The 6,324-nt window shown below is 51.6% G+C and overlaps 1 long non-coding RNA gene across 1 annotated transcript; it reads left to right on the forward strand.

The window, feature by feature from the left end:
• The first annotated feature begins 1,953 nt into the window (after positions 1–1,953).
• LOC122215341 lies at positions 1,954–3,563 on the forward strand. Its single transcript, XR_006200329.1, has 2 exons — positions 1,954–2,044; positions 2,253–3,563. It is a non-coding gene; the product is annotated as an uncharacterized LOC122215341 (long non-coding RNA).
• Positions 3,564–6,324: the final 2,761 nt, after the last annotated feature.

The following is a 6,324-nucleotide window of genomic DNA, read 5'->3' on the forward strand; positions in this document are numbered from 1 at the left end:
TATCTCAGAAGTACTTTTTCAAAGACTTGGGAGTAGCTTCTTGTTTGCAGTATGACAGAGTGGAAAGTATCTTAATTTATCACACAGCGGTTTGTGCCATTAGTTTTAGAGATATGCCAGAAGGCTTTAAAATAATGCAAGAGCTGCGGAGTTAAAGTTTAACGTGGCAGAGCTTAAGGAGAGGGCGATAAAGAATCTCTTTGGCCGTTTTTCCGCCATCCCCGTGCAGACACGCTAGGTCCCCGGCGATACTCAAACCGTGCGGGAAAGAAGGTGGCACTTGGGGAGGAGAAAAATGTAAAACAAAACCAAAAATAAAGCCATTTGTCAGCCCCGATGGCTTTATCACCTTAATAAGTAATGATGTCTCTGTGCCGCGGTCCCCACGTGTGGCCACATCTCCCCGGCGGCAGCAAGAGGTGAGGGGCGACAGGAACGCGACACAGAAGGCCACTGAACCACACGGGGTGGAAGCTTCACCTTTTTGGTGGTCTCTCATCCCCTCTTCTTACACGCAGGACAAAGTCTCGTTTCACTGCCAACACGTCTCAGATGCTCGCCGATGTCCTTCACCACAAAAAGGGACAACCGGCCCAGAGCCCCTGGCAGGCCACCGACTCCGGGTAGCATTCTGCAACATGGTCCACTTTGCCCTGTTCTCTTCAGAGCTCCTTCCCTTCAGGGCAAGTGCTGCTGATTTTCCAGGCAGTTGTGCTGTAAGGCTGTGGCCCAGGACCAGGTGCAGTGATTCACCTGCTCATTAACATTTGAGAAGCACCTGTCTAAAGGAGAAGCCGGCACATTTTCCGCCAAGGGCCTGGAAATCAACACTCAGCCTCTGCAGGCCATCTGGCTTCTGTCCCAGCTGCTCAGCTCTGTCCCTGTGGTCTGAAAACAGCCACGGACAGTATGTGCATGGCTGAGCTCCTACAAAAGTTTATTTCTAAAAACAGACAATGGGCCAGCTTTGTTCTGCAGGCTCTAGTTTGCTGACCTCTGGTCTGAAGTTGTCTCTGCAAAATCAACTTATTTTTGTTTTTTGTTTTTTTTAATGTGTATTTCTTAGAAGAAAATGTGAAGCAAACAGTATCCCAGGAATACTCTGCTGTCCAGTGGTGTGCTGGTAAATGTTTAACAACTGGCGGTCCAGACATTTAAAAAGCCCCACTTGTAGCAACTACAGATTCCCTGGGGATAAATGTTCCCACCATGGCCAATTTCCAGCTATTCACATATATCACTGAACACTAATCTATTAGGGCTCTCCAGACAAGCACGCTGGTATTTATACATAAAATGTATTTATCCCATTATACCTTTACACTTATCCTATGATTTATCCTACTTAAGAGATTTAGGAGAAGTTGGCTCATGTGGTTATGGAGGCTGAGAATCCCCACAACCTGCCACCTGCAAGCCGGTGACCCAGGCAAGCCCGTGGGGTAGTTCCAATCTGAGTCTGAAGGTCCGAGAACCAGGAGATCCAAAGGTGTAACTTCCAGTCCAAGGGGAGAAGAGCCAAAGACTCCCCAGCTCAGTCAGGCAGAGAGAGAAGTCCACCCTCCACCTTTTTGGCCTACCCAGACCCTCCAAAAACTGCGCAATGCCCATCCAAATTGAGGTGGCCACCTGCCACATTCAGTCTAAGGATCCACATGCTAATCTCTTCTGGAAACACTCTCCCAGACACACCTGGAAGTACGTGCCAGTTATCCGGGCCCCTGAGGCCCAGTCAGGCGGATATAAATGCACCATCATGGCAGAATCGGGAAGGGACGTGCACAATCAGCTCTCTCCAGCAGTGGAAAAACCTTGAAGGTGCGTCTACTGGGTGCAGTATGTCCAGCACATCTCGTCCACCTGGAGCCTCAGAATTGACCTCATTTGGAAACAGGGTCTTTGCAGATGTAACCAGGTGACGATGAGGTCATAGTGATCTGAGGTGGGGACTAATCCAAAGCCTGGTGTCCTTCTGAGAAGGGTAAAGTTTGGACACCAAGGCACACAGAAGGAAGATGTGAGGACGGTGAGCGCCGTGTGCCCAGTAAGCGGTAACTGCATACTCACGCGGCAGGACTCAGGGGTGTGTGGATATGGCGGAGTCTGGGAAACACAGTGCTAGGTCACACGGGCAGTCAGCGTCACGATGGGCATTTGAGCTCAGACGTGCCCCTGACGAGAGCCCACATCCTTAGCTCTTTGACTATGTGGCTTCTCAGAGGGGAATGCGAAGGGTGATGCTATTAATCCAGCCTTGCAGGCGCACCGCACGTGAAGGCTCGTGAGTCCTCTCTCGGTCAGTCCGGGACATCGGGGCAAGTCCAATGGCACAGACGAGCCCATCGCTGCAGTGCCCACTGACCTCACCTCCAGTTCAGGGGAACCTCGGGATTTCCCACATCGAGCTTCCATCCAGAACTTCCACGTCTCAGCTGCTGGACAACAGCAGACCCGAAGCTGAGCAGAGCCACCACTGAAACTGTGTCCGCTCCGGCAGGAACTGCTCCCAGGAGTTGTGCCTCCCACCACCTCCCCTCCTTGGACTTCATTTTAAAAATTCTCTGCGAATCTATTTAAAAACAACAACAACAACAACAAAACACAGATATGGCTCTTCCTTTTCTCTCTTCCTCCCCCATTTATTCCAGGAGGTTCGGCCCTGGTGGTTGTTACTCTATTTGGAAGGCAAGAGGAGGTTAATTAGCTTTTGTGACCTGAGAACTCTCAGGGAAGATGTCAACCGATTCACTAATAGCTCCTCAAAGCTGGATGCGGTTGGAGGGGCAAGGTCCAGGAAGCACGATGCTCGGCCGGTTCGGTTGTGAACTCCACCCGGCAGGGCGGGGCAGGGGCTTGCAGGATGGTGTTCCCCTGAGCAGTCCAGGGGAAGATTCATCCCTCGCATGGGTCCTGTCCCCTGGCGGCCCCCAGTCCTCCAAGCCAGGATGGATTCTGGGGCCGAATCTCACACTACATCATAGAAACCATCCCTCAAACCCACACGTGTCACATTTGGGCTCCCGAGCATCTAAAACCATGGTGCACGGTAAGCCAAGGCAGAGGACCAGTGATGTGCCAGCCACAGCCTTCTAGGTTACTGCACCTGCAGACCGCCGTGTGAGAACGGGCCACTCCAGCGTCACCTGGGAGCCTGCTGGGAATGCAGAATCCCTGGCCCACTCCAGACCCGCTGAGTGGGAGTCTCTGGGCATGGGGGCCCCACAGTGTGCATCTCCACACACTCTCTGTGTCATGTGGACCAAGTCCGAGTTGTGCAGCTCAGGCCCAAGCCCCTTCTGGCCATCTGAAACCAGCACAGAAATCACCATCTGCCCCAGACAATCTGTCAATCAAGATGCAAGCCGGTGACTGTAATGGAAAGCAAGGTCTCCATTAGATTATTTTTTGTAAATTGAGATTTCTTGGCAATTTCCTTCAGCACGTCCTGAAATCACCGAGCAGGTGGAGGTCTCCTTCCTGACCCCTGGCAGCACATTTTCCTTGACCGGCCTTCTGTCTAGAATATTGCGGTTACCGTAATTACAAAAGTACTGTGGCAGTCACACGTGTGTCCTGTGTCATTTCTCCATGCTTGGCACAGAGCTCTTTCTCCCCCAGTGCCTGCCAAGTGCTGCATAATCACCTGGCCACCACGACCCCCTTAGAGTCTGACTCCTCTCTCTGGCCCATGAAAGCATCCTGAGCCCCTGCTCGTTTCCTGCAGAGAATTCTGCTCACCATACATGTTTGTCTTCACCGGGGCTGTGAGAGCCGCGTTCTATTCATAATAACACAGAGTCCTCCAAACACAGGCTCTGGGATGGCCCCTGTGGCCACTCCGCCATGGATGTCACAGAGTCAGCAGCAACAGCAAGTGAGGCGATGGCCTGTTTTGGTTGAAAGTCCAGCTGGGTCCACATTTTCTCCACATGTGATGAGAAGTAGTTCCTTACATGCAGCGTTTTGAGTGGAGATGCTGTCAGAGTCTAGACTTGAAGAGTCACAAGAGGAAGGGGGTCCGATTCAGGTCAGTTTGTTGGGGGCAGGACAGCCCATGGATGTAGGAGCTTCCTGGGTGAGGGGCTGGGGTGGGACCGCAGATGAACAGGACAGAGGCAGGTTGGCCCTGGAGCCCCTCACTTCCAGGACCTCGGGAGAGCCCCAGTAATGCGTTTATGCTCTCACGCTCTGCAAAACCTGCAAGGGGGAGACACTTCAACTTCAGTCGATTCAGACCACGGTCTCGTTCTCCGACTCCCCTCCATCACGTCTCCCTCACACAAGATGGTGTTAACGGGGCTTGGCACGCCTGGGACACGCTTATTAGGGTTTAGTGGCAGCTTCGTACGAATTCGCCTCCACGAAGAGCTCCGTGATGCCAGCCAGCCCGGAGCGGCAAGGCCAAGCCTCCCACGTCCTCGCCTGTGGGGTCCAGGGCCAGATGCCGCTTCACGACACAGGCGCTCAGAACCACGAGTACACCGCAGAAGAGAAACAAGGCTTGGGACGTGTGGAGCCGGGAGCCAGGGGGCAGGAAATCCTGACCACAGGAAAGTCACTGTGAGGACAGGACCCAGTTCTCATCAGCTGTCAGCAGCAACTAGTCAAAATGAGCATTGTCTCCTGCAAGGGGTAATTCATAACGCATAGATACGAGCATCAACACACCATTTATTTTTTTGATGGGCTGAAATGGAATTCATCAGAATTCTTGTGTCCGTAGGGCAAAAACTTGTCTGATGTGACAGTGAGCGTGTCTGTGAGTCGATCTGCATGTTGTGTGCAGTCCACTCTCCATAATAATACTAATTACAACACTTTTGGGCTGCCTGGGTGGCTCAGTCGGTTAAGCATCTGATTCTTGGTTTCAGCTCAGGTCATGATGTCACAGTTCATGGGATCGGGCCCCCTGCTTGGAATTGTCTGTCTCCTCTCTCTCTGCCCCTCCCCCACTCATGCTTACTCCCTCTCTCAAAATAAATAAATAAACTAAAAAACAAAACAAAACGCTTTCACCCAACCACACTACAAGGCACATGGAATTGGCTTTCTATTCTCTCTGTTGAAACAATACCACACAGGGGCGCCTGGGTGGCTCGGTCGGTTAAGCGTCCGACTTCGGCTCAGGTCATGATCTCACGGTCCGTGAGTTCGAGCCCCGCATCAGGCTCTGTGCTGACACCTCAGAGCCTGGAGCCTGTTTCAGATTCTGTGTCTCCCTCTCTCTCTCTTTCCCTCCCCTGTTCATGCTCTGTCTCTGTCTCAAAAATAAATAAACGTTAAAAAAAATTTAAAAAAAAAAACAATACCACACAATCTTTGTCACATGAGGAGGCAACAAGTGTGCAAGAGAAAAATGTAGGAGGAAAAGCCATTACATAATCAGGCAACCAAGTAACTTAAAAATTCAATAGTTTTCTAGAATTTGTGATTTTTTTTAAACACATCAGCTTTTTAGAATTTAAATAAACCCCTTTCCTAACCCTTTTTGAAGGTCATTTTTTATTGTTTTTTAATGTTTATTGGGGGGGGGGCAAAGAGAGAGGGAAAGAGAGAGAATCCCAAGCAGGCTCCATGCTCTCAGTGCAGAGCCTGATGTGGGCTCGATCCCATAAACGGTGAGATCGTGACCTGAGCCGAAAACAAGAGTCAGACTCTTAACTGACCGAGCCACCCAGATGCCCACATATTGTTTTTTAATTTTAATTTTGAGCCCAGAGCACCTGTATCTGAAAGGACTGACTTGTCCATGCGTTTGCTCAGTAGGGAGCACTGGTTCCACTGCAGGTGCCATGAGGCACAGCAGCCAAAAAGAGCGGCAGGCCCTCCTCTCTCGGAGAACGTGTTCCCACAGAGGGCTCAGATAGTCAACGTGGAGACAGATAAATATAGGACTGTGGGGGGGGGAACAAATGGAACTGGCCAGGGTGACCATCACGGAGCCCCGTGAGGGCGTGATGTTTAAGCAGAGACAAGAATGGGGAGGGACCAACAGGCAAAGCTGGGGAAGAGCCGTCCAGGCAGTGGAGTCGCACGTGCAAGTGTCCTGAGGTTACAGGGCGGGAGGGAGTTTTCATGTTCTGGGAAGAGGAAGAAGGCCAGCAGGGTTGCAAGGACGGCAGGGAGGGGTGGGTGCTGGGGAGAGACGGGCTACGTCTGCCATGTGTTAGCACTCCATGTGCACAGCCACCATCACATACACACGTGACCTTGAGTGGGACTGACACAGACCCCCGTGTTCTCCCTCCGGCAAGTTTCCAAACTCGCCCTCAGCCCGCTCTGGTTACATGCAAAAGCCTTCTCGACCAGGCACCCCAGAATTCA

The sequence above is a fragment of the Panthera leo genome, chromosome A3 (genome assembly GCF_018350215.1).
Source record: "Panthera leo isolate Ple1 chromosome A3, P.leo_Ple1_pat1.1, whole genome shotgun sequence".
NCBI classification, from domain to species: domain Eukaryota; kingdom Metazoa; phylum Chordata; class Mammalia; order Carnivora; family Felidae; genus Panthera; species Panthera leo.